We start from the raw sequence: 16,166 nt of genomic DNA on the forward strand, positions 1-16,166 counted from the left end.
AGAAAGGCTTAGGAAATTCAAAGGAGGAAACCAGAGAAACTGTTTTGTGGCAGTTGATGAAGGTGTCACAGATGAAGAATCAGAGGATGAAGAAAATGAAGATATTGTGTTTGTTGCTGTGAAAGAAGATGTGTTAGACAAGAAGGCTCTTGTCTCTCGGTTTGATAATTCCAATGAGTGGATCATTCAAAGTGGTTGTTCTCACCATATGACTGGTGACCAGAGAAAGTTTCTATCCTTGGAGGAGTATGATGGTGGTGTGGTTCACTTTGACAATGATGCACCATGCATGGTCAAAGGCAGAGGGTCCATCTCTCTAAATAGAAAGAGTAGTGCCGACAATGTGTACTGGGTTGATGGCCTCAAACAACCTTCTGAGTGTTGCCCAACTGAATGACAGTGGCCTCACTCTAGAATTCAAGAATGGAGTCTGTAGAATCAAAGGAAAAGATGGTGAATTGGTGGCCACCGACATGCAGACCAAAGGCAACCTATTTCATCTAAATGCAAATATAAATACATGTCTTATGGCCAAGTTTGATGATAGCTGGATATGACATAGGAGACTCTGCCATGTAAACTTTGATAACATTGTGAAGGCTAGTAAGATCAAGGCAGTTAGAGGGTTGTCGGTGCTAAGCAAACCAGATAATACCTTGTGCAAAGAGTGTCAATTGGGGAAAATGTCTTCCTCAACCTTTAAATGTAAATCTTTCACTGCTGACAACTTGCTTGATCTTGTGCATACTGATTTGTGTGGTCCTATGAAAACTAGAAGTGTGTAGGGTGATAGGTACTTCATGATTCTCACTAATGACTGCTCAAGGATGATGTGGGTCACATTCTTGAAAGACAAGTCTGAAGCCTTTGTGAAATTCAAAGCTTTTAGAGCATTAGTGGAGAAGGAAAGCGGTAAAAGGATCAAATGTCTTAGAACTGATCAAGGAGGGGAATTCAATTCTGGTGAATTCAACAAGTATTGTGAAGAATTTGGCATCAAGAGACAATTGTCTGCCCCCCGAACTCCACAACAGAATGGCCTAACAAAAAGGAATAATCGGACTATGGTTGAAGTAGCTAGAACCATGTTGATTCAAGGGAAGGTAGATCACACCTTTTGGAGAGAAGCAGTGAGCACTGTAGTCTACACAATGAACTGGGTACTTATCAAGAAAGGTAAGGACAAAACTCCTTATGAGCATTGGACCGGTAAGACACCTGTGGTTAGCTACTTTAGGGTATTTGGTAGCAAATGTTACATCAAGAGGAGTGAACATTAGGGCAAATTTGAAGCTAAATGTGATGAGGGAATATTCCTAGGATATTCCACCAAGAGTAAAGCTCTCAAGTGCTACAACAATAGGACTTAGAGAATTATGGAAAGTATCAATGTAAGAGTTGATGAATCCTCTGAGAAAACTGAGGAAACCGACAGTGAGCAAGTTGTAAATGAATCGGTTGCAACCTTCTGGGAACCGGTTGTTAGTCAACCAAGTACCAGTAACAGTGTTCCTGAACCGGTGAATGCTGATACTGATGAAGATGAGGATGAAGAGGAGAAGCAAGAAAAACCAGTCAAGACCATTCCTCGGTATGTCAAGCTGAATCATGATCCTAAGCAGATCATAGGAGATAAGGATGCAGGAATCCTTACAAGAAGAAAGATCAGAGAAAACTCATGTATGATCTTTGAATTTGAGCCTAAATCATTGAAAGAGGCTCATAAAGATGAAGAATGGATCAAGGCAATGGAAGAGGAACTTGACCCGATAGAGAAAAATGGTACATGGTCCTTGGTACCCAGACTGGAGCATAAAAATGTCATTGGCACCAAATGGGTGTTCAGAAACAAGCTGAATGAGGATGGCACAATGATTAGGAATAAAGCCAGATTAGTGTGCAAAGGATATGCTCAAGAAGAAGGAGAAGACTATGGAGAAACCTTTGCTCCTGTAGCTAGATTGGAAGGAGTTCATATGCTTCTTGCATATGCAACTTTTAAAGGGTTCAAAGCATATCAAATGGATGTAAAATCTGCATTTCTAAATGGTGTACTTGAAGAAGAGGTGTATATTGAGCAACCAGATGGGTTTGCCCTATCTGAAGACAATGACATGGTATGCCAACTACATAAAGCCTTATATTGTCTAAAGCAAGCACCTAGGGCTTGGTATGAGCGCCTACATTCCCATCTTGTGAAGATTGGATTTGAAAGAACAAGTGAAGATTGCAATATCTACTTGAAGTCTGAAGGAGATCAAATCCTGATCTATGAGGTTTTTGTTGATGACATTATCTTTGGTGGAGATGACAAGATGAGTCATGAGTTTGTTGATGAGATGAAGAAAGAGTTTGAAATGTCACTCATAGAGGAGATTAAGTCCTTCATTGGACTACAGATCCAGTAGATGAAAGATGGAATCTTTATCACTCAGTCTAAATATGTCAAAGAGGTGTTGAAGACCTTTGGCATGGAAGATAGCAAACCGGTTGGTACACTGATGGTGACCGGTTGCAAATTGTCAAAAGAGGATGATTCTGCACTGGTTGATGAGAAGGAATATCGATCAATGATTGGTAAGTTGCATTATGTAGTGCATAGCAGACCGGATATTGCACATGCAGTTGACATTACTGCAAGGTTCCAGAAAAGTCCAAGAGAATCCCACTTGGTTGCAGTCAAGCGGATTCTTAGGTATCTAAAGGGAACAGTTGACTATGGATTGTGGTACCCATACAACAATGATTTCATTCTGAAAGTATTCACAGATGCTGATTGGGTAGGTAATGTGGATGATCAGAAAAGCACAACCGGTGGTGCATTCTTTCTCGATGGTAGATTGGTCTCATGGATGAGTAAAAAGCAGAGTTGTATCTCTTAGTCTACAACGGAAGCAGAGTATGTTACAGCCTTCATGAACTGTACTCAAACAATCTGGATGAAGCATGTTTTAAATGGCTTTAAAATCCCTATATTTGAACCAGTAAGTATATTCTGTGATAACACAAGTGCTATCAATATTTCAAAGAATCCAGTTTTACATTCTAGAACCAAACATTTTGAGCTTAAGTATCATTTCTTGAGGGAAAAGGTTCAGAATAAAGAGATTGCACTGGAACATGTTTCCAGTAAGGAGTAGTTAGCAGACATATTCACCAAGCCTCTCCCAAAGACTACATTTGTGCATTTAAGAGGTGAATTGGGGGTATTGCCCCTTTAGGAGGTGAACTAAAAGTATTTGTTCCACATCAGTCAAGTATTGCATAGTCAAATTTTTTGTTGATTGATGTGTCGAAGGGTGCTACTCCTCAGGGGGAGCAACATAATGGAACAGAGATGCTTGTGCCTCCACTTTGGCATTGTTGTCAAAGGGGGAGAAGATGTGAAGTGGAGAGATATCTTTGTATATTGCCATCAATGCCAAAGGGGGAGATTGTCGGCATTATGTGAACCGGTATGAAGACATAATGATATTGTATGTTGTCATTGATGTCAATATGTGACATGACATGAACCGGCACATGTGACATGTGAGAAGAGAGAACTGACATATATATATATATATATATATATATATATATATATATATATATATATATATATATATATATATATATATATGAACCGGTATATATGCCAAAGTGGAGTGGTATATTTGTTCAAGATGAACCGACATGCAGTTATGGGAACCGTCACATGGAAGCATTATATGACTACCGGTTGGTAGGTAGTTTCCACTTCAGGATTTTCGGTTGGAGTACCTCAAGCCCATGTAACTCAATCAGTGATCTTTGTGTGATGAGTTAGCAGTATAATGGAGAACAGATCGTGTTGCCACGTAAGCCCTGTGCATGTGAAGGATCTTGCATGAAGAAGACTATCCCTATCTACCTTGGGAATGTACGAAGTTTGTCAAACGGTGATAACGCGTGATGGGTTATCAGCCGCCATGAAATCGGTGGATAATGGATGATGGAGAATGTCTTGAGATCGATTCAAGAGTGTTGCATTTAATGCAATATGATTCAACGGTCAGGATTGAACCATTTGAATTGCTTAACCTAACAGGTTTAGGGTTTAGGGTTTTTGCTACCGACCTGTCTATTTCCTATAAGGTCGATGTTGTGTCTCTTTCTAAGGTCGTTGGCAAAAGTTGTATGAGTGTATCCAAGGGAAGTGATACGTGATTCTTTCCAGACCAAAGGAGAGAAGAGATACATGCAAAGTAAATGTACAGAAGGTGAAGATGAGCCAAAACGGATCTGCATTAGCATTGAGTGCTGTTACCAGATCATTGTAATTCGTGTTGATCTTTAACCACTTCAACAGTTGTGAAATCCCTTAATAGGGTAGCCTTAACTAGCTTGATACAAATCCCTTAATAGGGTAACTTGAAGTTATTGAGTTTTGGGAAGCTATAGAGCTCTGGAGATCCTTTAGCTATTGAGTTCTTGAAATCCTCTAACAAGGTAACCCTAACCGGGTTTAACCCTTAACCAGGTATTATAGCCATCCCTTAACTGGGTGATCCCTAACAGGATCGGTTCTTAGCATAACCTATTGTAATGTCTTTAACCGGACAAGGCTCCTAACAAAGTAGACTTCTAAAGAGTTCAAAAAGCAGCTTGTGGGTATTCATCCCCACCGTGGTTTTTCTCAGTTGGGTTTCCACGTGAAAAATATGTGTGTCATGTGTGATTCTTTTATCTTGTGATGCTTTGTTATTACCTGTTGAGCATATGATGGTTCTGTGTTTTATGCCTATCTATAAAACATATTGAACTAACTATTGTGAAGATCTGAGGATAGTTTACTTGTTTATGCATGAGGGTGTAATGGTACTATAGTATTGAGCTAAGAGGAAAGCTTAGTGAGTAACCGGTTTATGATTGTTTCAGTTGTTCTAAGTCCTACCAGTTGCACTCTATTTTAACTAGAGTCACAACTTGTCAATCACTTGGAGTATTTGTTGACAAACCGGTTTTGGATAGTATTTTGCCTGTACTGATTCACCCCCCCCTCTCAGTACCAGTTTGGTACTCTTCGTTCATCATTGAGTTATCATACAAAAGCGTTGAAAGAAAGAACAAAAGCGCCAAAATATTACAATAGTGCTAATAGAAGTTACAAAAGGGCCGAAACCTGCATAACAAAAGCACTAAACTGTGTGTCAAATGCACTAAAACGCGACCTCTGCATGGAAAATCTACAAGTTCAAAATTTTTAGTGAAAAATTTAACTTCTTAGTGTTGATGATGGGACTCAAGCCTAACGGTGGGTGCCAAAATGATGCACATGAAGGGGAAATAAGCCAAAAAAAACCTCAAGAGTTAGTATGTTAATTTCGACCAAAACCAAAACAAATGAACTTCAAAACCTCCACATACATATCAAAAGAGATTAAAAAGCACACAAATGAAAGCAAAACAAATGAAAAGAAGAGAGAAGAGACTCCCTAAGATGCTCCCATTGTTCTCTTGTTGCCTCTCCCTTATTCTTCTCCTCTCCAAGATCCAAAGCTTGCTTGAGTGTAGCTCTTAATTTTTAGCATGAAGCCATGGATTCCAAATGAGGGATTGAATGCACAAACTAAAATTGCTATGCTATGAGAAAAATAAAGTAAAATGGTTATGCCACTATAGTAACAATGCTCACAATGCTTCTCTTTTGCTTGAGGGTGAGGGTTCCTATAGGGAAAATGGGCAATTGAAGGGTCAAGATTGATTTGGCTTAACAAGAACTAGGATTTCATGAGAGAGGCATGATCCTCAATCCATGTTTGCAACTTCTACCAATGCAATGGTGACAAGTGGCATCATGAGAGGGTTTGAGAGGAGGGGGAAGAAGCATTTAATGCTTGAGGAGACATGAGGGTAACCTCATGTGGCTGGGTTATTGGATAACGGATTTATCCAATGGGTAAACTCTTGTGCAAGGTTTGCCCATGGTTAGGCTTTGGTTAAAGGGGACAAGACCCATGTAGGTTAACTTGTTGAAGAAGGAAAGCCTTTAAGACTTTGTAAGAGTCTTAAATGGGTGAGATGATGGGTTGGGGGTTAATTTGGGATTAGGATTGTGCAAGTGATTAGAAAGGGGTTTAGGATAATTTAGAAGGGCTTAGAAGAATCTAGAAGAAGGTTAGTGAGAAAGTGGGTGAGGATTTATGGATTTTAATTAAAATAAAATTCATTTATTTCAAATAGTAGTGCAACTTGCATTTGTAGGATAATGCAAGTGGATGGGGGATTTTATATAAATATTTGATTTATTTAAATGGGGAATTCTTTTAGGGATTTTAAATAAATGTTTAATTTATTTAAATGAGAGGAAAGGGGAATTAAATAAATTTAATAATTTAATTAATATTTGGACTATAGTTAGTAATTTTAATTTAAATAAATTTATGGAATTTATTTAATTAAATTAGAAGAATAGGATTAAAATGAATTAATTAAATGTGAATTTAATTAATAGAAGAACATTAGTGTATTAAACAAATATTCAATATTTATTTAATTTAGTGGACAGATTTATGTGTCTACAACAAGTTTTGGATATAAGAAAAATTGTGAATTATGATTTGTGCAACCTACATAAATCATTTTGCTATTTCCTTAAGGGGTCTAAAAAAAATCTTAGGGGATTGAAACATTATGAAAACTAGATTGAAATCATTAGATTTGAAAAACTATCAACTGAGATATTAATGCCCATGTTGGGTGCTAACATCCAATCAAGGTAGGACATGAGTACCTCTATTGGGTGTTGGCAATATGTGTTGTCATTGATGTCAACTTGATGTTTGACAATATGTATTGCCACTAAGGAGATAATTGGAGTATGTGTGGAGGTCATTGATGCATTTAATAGTATGTGTGTATATGTTAAAGATGTTTGAGAGAAGTTGTGCTATTGATTAGAGATGTAGAAGATAGTCTAGAGAATCATCATATGACATTATATTGGTTCAAAGCATATGGTATATATTGGTTCACTTTACTCTTGACTTGATTATATATTGCAATCATTATAGTCAAAGTTCACAAGTTCAAGAAGTTTGTACTATGGTGTTTGAGTTTAATTTTATGTTCGGTTGCTTGAGGAAATTTATCTAAGTAGAGAATACCTTGTTTCCCTATTACAGTGTGTTAGTATTTTGCTCTGCATTCTTACACCCTACATATCTTGTGTGTGTGTCTCTACAATCATGCTATGAGGTGTGTCAAGCACCATTCTACCAATTTTTAGGATGCAACCATTTGCATAGAAAAAGTTTTGGAACTCCAGGTCACATGCTCTTTATTCTATCACAATGATTGTTTTATCTATGAGGTTTTGAAAGGATGTTGACAAAATATTGGTCAAGTGATATTATTTTTAGGGTTGTTGGTGCATCGGTTCATGGTATTCCTCATGATGACTTCATGTAGTTAGTTTGATCTGTACAATGCTTAATAGTTCAATAAACGTTCATCTGCCCTAACACTTAATGATTGATCTCTTTAGGAGAAGTTGTAGGAAGGTAGTAGATGGTATTCAATGCATTGATCTTGGTCTGCATGGTGTTTTGAGTTTCTCCCTAATGGTAAAAATGTAGCAGTGAGATATCTTGACAATACTTGTGATATTTGGTTGATCGGGTATGTTCCTTCAATTGCGATTGATCCAGACCTATTTCATTTGTGTTGAAGGATGTGTTATCATATGGTTAAGGTTTAGTTATGTGATAGGTTATTTTTTGGTTGATGTATATGCTTGGAGTTGACCTATTCTAGGTCATATGTTTCATTTTGTTGGGTCCTAATTGAGCCAACCTAGGCGATATTTTTGATAATATCAAGGATATATATAGAAGAAAAGACCATTTGTGGAAGTGTGCAATTTGATGTGAATTCTTATGATGTGTGAAATATATTAGTGATATCTCAAATGATTATAAAGTGTGTTTAATTTGTGCGACAAAATATTTTGGGCTCCAAACAGGAATGCACTATTGGCATTTGTTAGATACATCTTTTTCAATAGTTCATATTATGTACATTACTATAATCTCATTATACCTTGCTTTGGAGAAGTGATCTCAGACTGCAAGTATTATATCTTTCCCTAGGTAAATGCACCTTATCCCGCAAGTCCATTAAGGGAGCATTGAGCCTAAAACAAACTTTGTAACCAAGTTTTACTTTGATGTTGAAAGATAAGATTCTTCTGGAAGCAGATCTTGAGGTAATGGAACATGTTGAATGGGATATTGATATGTTTGATTGTGAGATAGATTTAGAAGGAGAAATTTGGCTTCTCTTGATGATTTGGATAATTCTAGAGTACAAAGTGAAGAGTACGAAAACAAATTCAATAAGATTGAAAGGATAATCATCAAGTTAAAAGCTCATATTTCAGAAAACAAGGAATGCAAGGACAAAATCAAGATGGCAGAACAAGAAATTACCAAGCTGAAGGATGAAGGAAGTAGAATCTATAATGATAATTTCAAAAAGGTAGAAAATGACATAGTAAATCTAAAGATTCAGGTTGAAGAAGGAAATAAGACTACAAATTGTATGGAAACCAAACTTAATGATAAGACAATAGAATGTACAAAACTTGAAGAAGAAATTGTAGCTCTGAAAAGGAATTGAAGGATGTAAAAGAACAAGTGGAGAAAAGTTTGAAACTCAAAGGAGGTAGTGACATGATTGATGGGATGCTCAGTTATCCGAAACCACAGAAGAAGAAGGGTGGCCTTTGCTTTGAAAAGGGAGAATGTTCTAAGGATAAGAAAGAAAAAGAAAAGTTTCAAGATGAACTAAGGAAACAAAGTATACATCCCTGTATGATTAATTGATTATTTGTTTAGTGCTTTATTTTTTAAGAGAATTGCATGGTAAAAAGAATATCCTTTGGAGAAAAGATGTTTTTGTTGGTTCTCAGATTAGGGAACATATGTATAATTTCTTGGATATAAAGACTAGTGATGTGACCTATGGGTTTTTTCAAAGTTTTTCAAAATGAGATGAGTAATAGATACAAAATATTGACATAGGTTGTAGAAACAAACAAAAAAGTAGTCACATTTATGGTAGACAAGGATAATTTCTATATGGAGGTTGTTGAGCCTAGAACTTCATGTATCCCCAAGTTACCATATGAGGTCCTCGAGCCTAAATGTATTGCATATTCAAACATACGAATTAAAACCCCAAAAGATCCCAGTGCATAAAGGTTTAGTTTCAATGATGAAATAACCAATAATTTGATGAAAAAGATAATAGATGAGAGAGTTGTGAAGATGAAGAGTGATCTAGAGAAGAAATTTGGCATTGGTGAGGCATCTGATGCCACACAATCTCTACCTTCACTTGGATAAACTGGAAGGTCTTCCACTACCACTACTACACTATCAACACCTTTCACAACCACACAAACACCTCCTAGTAGGAAGAGGTCTACCATGACTATTTTGGAGAAACCTATGACTCCTACTAAATAGAAGAAACCAAGGAAGAAGCAACAAACTAAGAGGGAAAATATATATTTTGATTAATATTGATGAAGAAGAAGTGGCCGAAGTAGAAGAAGTAAAAGACTCTGAACTAAAGAAGGAAAGAGAACAAGACCAAATTGAATGAATCAAAAGAAAATCAAGGAAGAAGGATAAGGGCAAAGGAAAATTGAAGTGTGAGCCAAAGAAATCTTACAAGACACCTCTAGGGTCCCTTGAGGAAGAAACTTATAAAGTAAATTAAATTTTGAATGCAATTGAATGTCATGGGGCACTACAAGAAACATCTTTGTTAGACTCGAATGCACTTATGTACAATTAAGAAATTATTGAGCATGCATTTATAATGTATACGATGAAGTGCATTATAACCTTAAGTGACATTATAGACAAACTTTTGGAGACCTTGACTGATGCATTAATAGAAAAGAGAGAGGATGTACTCAAGTTAGAGGCTAAGATAGGAAAAGAACCCATCAAATAGGTTGGCCCTACTTTGTCTGAATAAAAAATTGCAAAAATTACACAAAGATATGCACAAGAACTAAGAACAAAACAAAGGATACATAATCTAATAAGTGAAGAAGATAAAGAAAGAATCCAAAAGGTAACAAAAGAATACTACCAAGATTTTAAAGGAGATGAAGGAAGGAGAAGCATTTGTAGAAGAACAATCTCATCATGACTACAATGACTTGGAAGAAATTCCAATCATACAAGATATTGACATATTTGTTTTTGATCATCCTGTGATAGAGTGATGATAATATTGAACAGACCAAGGAGACTCATCCTCTGAAAAATTCCGATATTGATTCTCTTGTTGCTAAGAAAAGAAATGAGGAGCGTGTTCCTCCTTCAACTAATACGGATCAAAGTATAGAGAAAAACTCTCCAAAGACCACAAAAAATGCAAAGGATACATTTCTTGAAGTGAATCCTGATGTTGAAAGGAACATGGATGCCGAAGGAGAAGAAGAAAAGAAGAACATTGATGTAATAAACATTGGTGAAAAAGAAAAAGAAGAAAGCAATCCTGAGAGTGCTACTATAGAGAATGATCAAAATGTGATTGTAGAGAAAGACAAGAAGCAAGAAGATTCCTCTAGTAACACAAAATATGGAAAGGGATAGATTATGATTCCTTTAAAGACATGTTAGGTATTCAGATGCAATTTGAGCCTATGATAACCCCACAATTACTACATATACCAACTCGTGAGGGGCATATTGATTTGTCAAACATTTCTCCTCTTCATAAATTTTAGTTAGGAGATAGTGCATGCATCAACTAGGAAGGAGTTTTTGAATGAGCATGTAAAGAAAGTTAGTCTCATTGATGATGTAATTAAGATTATCCATGAAGGCTTACGAAAGTTGATAATGATGAATCTTGAGCTTAATACATTCATTTAACGACCATTTAGCAAATATTGAGAAGAAAGCAAAAGAGGAAGCCCTAAGGAGGTTCAATGATAAGAGGATGGTTGAGGTCTTTGACCAGTGTATTAATGCAGACATTTCATTGTAAAACAACTTGAAAAGGTTTAAGGACAATATTGAGGAGGTTGCAACATTATACCAATTTTCTCTAAGGTGGTCAAACCACACAAAAAGCATAAAGTTACAAATTAACTCAATTGAGTCACAAACTTTTCATTTTGTCAACACATATGATTTAGGAAAGGATAAAGATGGCTCCACCGAAGCCCAAATAGATCAACTTCATGTACAATTATTTTTTGCTACAATAGCAAAGAGATCAGATCAAAAAGCAATTTCATTTGCTAAGGGATGCAATAGAGATAAGGTTGGCTCCTTTGGTCAATGTTTTGGGGGATGCAGAGTAGGGAAAACATAAAATGAAAACTTTGGATAATATTGATATTGTTGAGGATTTACACATACAGTTTGAATGTCAACACCAAATACTCTCATTTGCACAGGCTACATGGGATAATGCTTTGGCTGAGCTCAAGATAAAATATAAAAGCATCCTACCTTCCAAGAAGGGCATAGTTAAGGTATGTCTTGGTTGTATAGATTTACAGTTATAGATATACTGTTGAACATCTTTGCATATAATATCAATTTTGGTAAGGGATCTCCATCTAAGGGGGAAGAATTTTCAGTTGATGCACATTGATTGGAGGACTATGTACAGTATCATTTTTGGTCAGGTAGATATTATGCCCTTTGTCCTTGATGTCAAAAGGGGAGAGATTGTGATTGTTCATATAGAAGAGATACTAGTGAAAGGGGGAGAGTTTGTAAATATATTTATTGTGTTGCCATCGATGACAAAAGGGGAGATTGTTGGAAATATGTGTTATCATTGATGCCAACCCGATGTTTGACAATATGTATTATTACTAAGGAGATAATTGTTGTATGTGCGAAGGTCATTGATGCATTTGATAGTGTGTGTATGTGTTGAAGATGTTTGAGAGTAGTTGTGCCACTGATAAAAAATGTAAAAGACAGTCTGGAGAATCATCTGATGACATGAAAGTTATATTAGTCTAGAGAAAATGGTACATATTGGTTCACTTGACTTGATTATATATTACTATGGTCAAAATTCACAGGTTTAGGAAGGTTGCACTGTGGTGTTTGAGTTAAGTTTTATGTCTGGTTGCCTGAGGAAATTTATCTAAGTAGAGAACAAATTGTTTTCCTATAACGATGTGCTAGTATTTTTCTTTGCATTCTTCCACCCTGCATGTCTTATGTGTGCGGTTTGCAATCATGCTATGAAGTGTATTAGGCACCATTCTACCAATTTTCAAGATGCAACCATTTGTATAGAAAAGGTTATAAGTGTTCCTGATTACAGTCTATTAGTTTAAGGTGCTTTAGTTGGCTCACCAAAATGCTCTACATTTTGCCGCAATGATGGTTTTGGCTATGCTATTTTGGGAGGATGCGGAGGACATCATTACTGGACAAGTGATATGAGTTTGAGGATTGTTGGTGCATTGGTGCATGGTATTCCTCACGATGGCTTCATGCAATCAATCCAGTTTGCACAATGCTTACCAATTTAATAATGATGTTCCTTTGCACTAACACTCAATGATTGATCTCTTTAAGAGATGTTGTAGGAAGGTAGGAGATAGTCTTCAGTGCATTGATCTTGGTCCGTATGATGTTTTGAGTTTCTCCCTAATGGTAAAAATGTAACATTGAGCTATGTTAACAATGGTTGTGATATTTGACCTACCAGATATGTTCCTTCAATTTTGGTTGCTCCAAACCTATTTCATTTGTGTTGAAGGAGTGTTATGATATGGTTAAGGTTCACTTATATGTTAGATTGATCCGCAACCTAATTTTATGGTTGATGTATATGCTTGGAGATAACCTAGTTTAGGTCACATGTTTCATTTTGTTAGGTCCTAATTGAGCCAACCTAAGTGATGTTTTTGATAATGCAAAGAACATAAATGGAAGAACAAATCATTTGTGGAAGCATGTGAGTTAATGTGAAGTTTTATGGTGCAAATTATATTAATGATATCTCAAACGATTAGACATTTCATTTGTGTTGGAGGATGTGTTATGATGTGGTTAAGGTTCACTTATGTTCTAGATTAATCCACAACCTAGTTTTGTAGTTGATGTATATGCTTGGAGCCGACCTATTTTGGGTCACATGTTTCATTTTGTTAGGTCCTAATTGAGCTGACCTAAGTGATGATTTCGATATGTGAAGGGCATATATGGAAGAACAAATCATTTGTGGAAGCGTGTGAGTTGATGTGAAGTCTTATGGTGCGAAATATGTCAATGATATCTCAAATGATTATGGTGTGTTGAATATGTATGACAAAATATTTTGAGCTACAAAGAGAACTGCACTACTAGCATTTGTCATATGCTTCTTCTTCAACAATTCACATTATGTATGTTATTGTAATTTCATTCTGCCTTGCTCTGGAGAAGTCCTTAGACTACAAGTATTGTATCTTGCCCTAGGGCAGTGTGCCTTAGCTTGCAAATCCATTCAGGGAGCAATGAGCTTCCTTGTCAGTGAGCCTAAAACAACTTTGAAACAACTTGTTTCATATATTGTGAGTTGATCCTCATTGTGGTTTTTCCCTCAGGTTTTTCACATAAAAATCTTGGTGTTCTTGTGTGGTGCATGCTATGTTTTATTCTACAGTTTTGGTTTAAAGGTTCCAAAATTAATGAATGGTTAAAAATTTGATTTATGTTGATTCACCCCCCCACACACTGCCCCCGCCCCCCTTGCCCACCCCTCCATGATTTGGTTGTGTTCAGCATTGGCTCTAGTGTCCAAAATCCAAACACTAGTGCCCTCGTTGGGAATTAGCGCTCTTTAAAACAAATGCCAAAATTCAAGATGGTGACTAATATCCCTCTAGCAAGTTATTGAGTTCTATTTCCGTAGCTTTTGTATTTTTGTATTATCTAATTTATGAAAAAATACAAGAAGTTTATTTAAAACAAGTACTTCTTTTCATGCACTACTTTCCTTCATGCACTTTACTAGAAAATAAACTTCTTGTATCTAAGAAGGACAATAGTTGTTTTTCTTTAGATTTAGCACCTATTTTAAGTGGATCAATAGGTTAATAGAAATGAGAACCATGAACTTTGATTGTCATATAAATTCAAATCACGCCATCAAACCTAATGTGAGAACTTTATGTAATCTTGACCTTGCTGACACAAATATGTTTGTAAGCACTTGGATAAATTATATCTAGAGGAATCAAATCAATACACATTATAACAGGATTAATCATCATATGTTGTTTAGATTTTCAAAATCATTTATGAATACAAGTGGTTTTGAAAACAATCAAACTAAGATTATAAACAAAATAGAGTCGTGTTAGACGTGAGTTAAAATTCACTATCATATCTACTTAATAAATAAAATGGAATGATTTTAAAATATGCTATTATAAAATGATTTTAATTATTTCCAGTTTGAATTATTTCATATAATGCTTTGAGAATACAAATGTACATACGATGGTTACTTAACTTCTAAAGTTAAATACATTGTACTAATAGTTGTATCTAGATAATGTCCAAGTAGTCATTTAAGATGGGATCCTATTGTATTCCCTTCCATTGTATAAGTAAAGCCATTGCCATAGGTGTTCCAATTCTAAATTACATTTTCCCACATGGACGTTTATCTCTTCCTTCAAAGTTCAAATCCCATTAAGGATTAAAGTATGATGCCTCATTTGTAGCACAGTTAAATGCCTCTTGCAAGGAGTACGTGGTAGTCCCATATTGCTATAAGCCACATAGACCAGTTAAGTGCCTTCCACAAGGAGTATGAGGTAGTTGCATATTGTTGTAAGCCATATAGCCTTGCATATAGACTGCATGGTATTGTAGGATATAAAAGATTTTTTCTTTCTTTTAGAAATCTTTGTCCAACTCCGAGCGGCTAATGATGGCAAAAAAAAGAAAGAAAGAAAAAAAAGAAAAAGAAGGAAAATAAAGAAGAAAGAAAATGTTTCAAACATTTCCCCACCCAACATTCATCTCTTAATAAACCATAGCCCAACTTCCCAATGGTTAATGATAGAAAAAATGTTTAAAAGGGAAAAACCTAAATGCAAAAAATTAACATTCAAAAATGTGCACATGCATCACCTGCACACACAACTCTACGGTTCTCGAATGCAAGTGCAATCTCAATTGTCACATTTCATTTACTTCATTAAATCTAAAACAAAATTATTGCTTATTATTATTAAATTTAAAAATTAGATTGTTAAGTTTATGAATACAAATTTAGTAATTTCTGTTAAATTTTAGTGATCAGATTAGATAGACAAGAATTCACACAATTGCATAGAGATTACCCTGGGAAAGCCTTCCTCTTGAAGGTGAAAAACCCAACAAAGAAGTTCCTTATTATTTTATTGATATCAAAGATGTCTTTACAATGAATTTGCTTCACTCCTTGAAGCTAACATCAACTCAGTTCAATCTACAACCTGTAAGGAATAAGTTCGATCTGCTATGAGTGCATTCCACTCAATGTCTATGATGCCACTGTTGTGTGACTATGAGATCTGTAGAAGATATATATATCATGACACAAGAAGGAACATGATCTGTATGTTGTATGTAAGATTCAAACTATTGAAGCTAATAGATTATTCGCTGAACAAGGAACACGATCTGCTTGAATGAGTTGAATCAATGCCTTTGAGAGAGAAATGCAACCCATAAATATACCGAACATAGGTTCCTTCAATCAACACGACTCCTCAAGAAAGTCGGCTTTTCTTTAGCAACATACCTCTTCACAAGTAGCGATTATATACTAATCAACACATTTATTTGTTAAGTATTAGTTACATCATAATGAACACGTTTTGTTCAAAGGTGGCGAGATATATGTGATATACACAATCAGTATATTAACAAATCGATACAACTAAATTGTCTAAGGCCAATAGGCCACTTAGACAATTTAGTTGTCTATGTTGGCCATGAAGGATACGACCGACGCTATTACATCAACACTCCCTCTTAGCTAGGGAGGAATCCTTCTCAATTATTGAGTCACATAGTGACATCCACCATGGCCACTCCCAGAGGGTGGGTCCATCATAGCTACTCCCATGAATGAAAACAAATAAACACAATTGAAATGTGATGTTG

This window comes from Cryptomeria japonica, chromosome 2 (assembly GCF_030272615.1).
Source record: "Cryptomeria japonica chromosome 2, Sugi_1.0, whole genome shotgun sequence".
Classification (NCBI taxonomy): domain Eukaryota; kingdom Viridiplantae; phylum Streptophyta; class Pinopsida; order Cupressales; family Cupressaceae; genus Cryptomeria; species Cryptomeria japonica.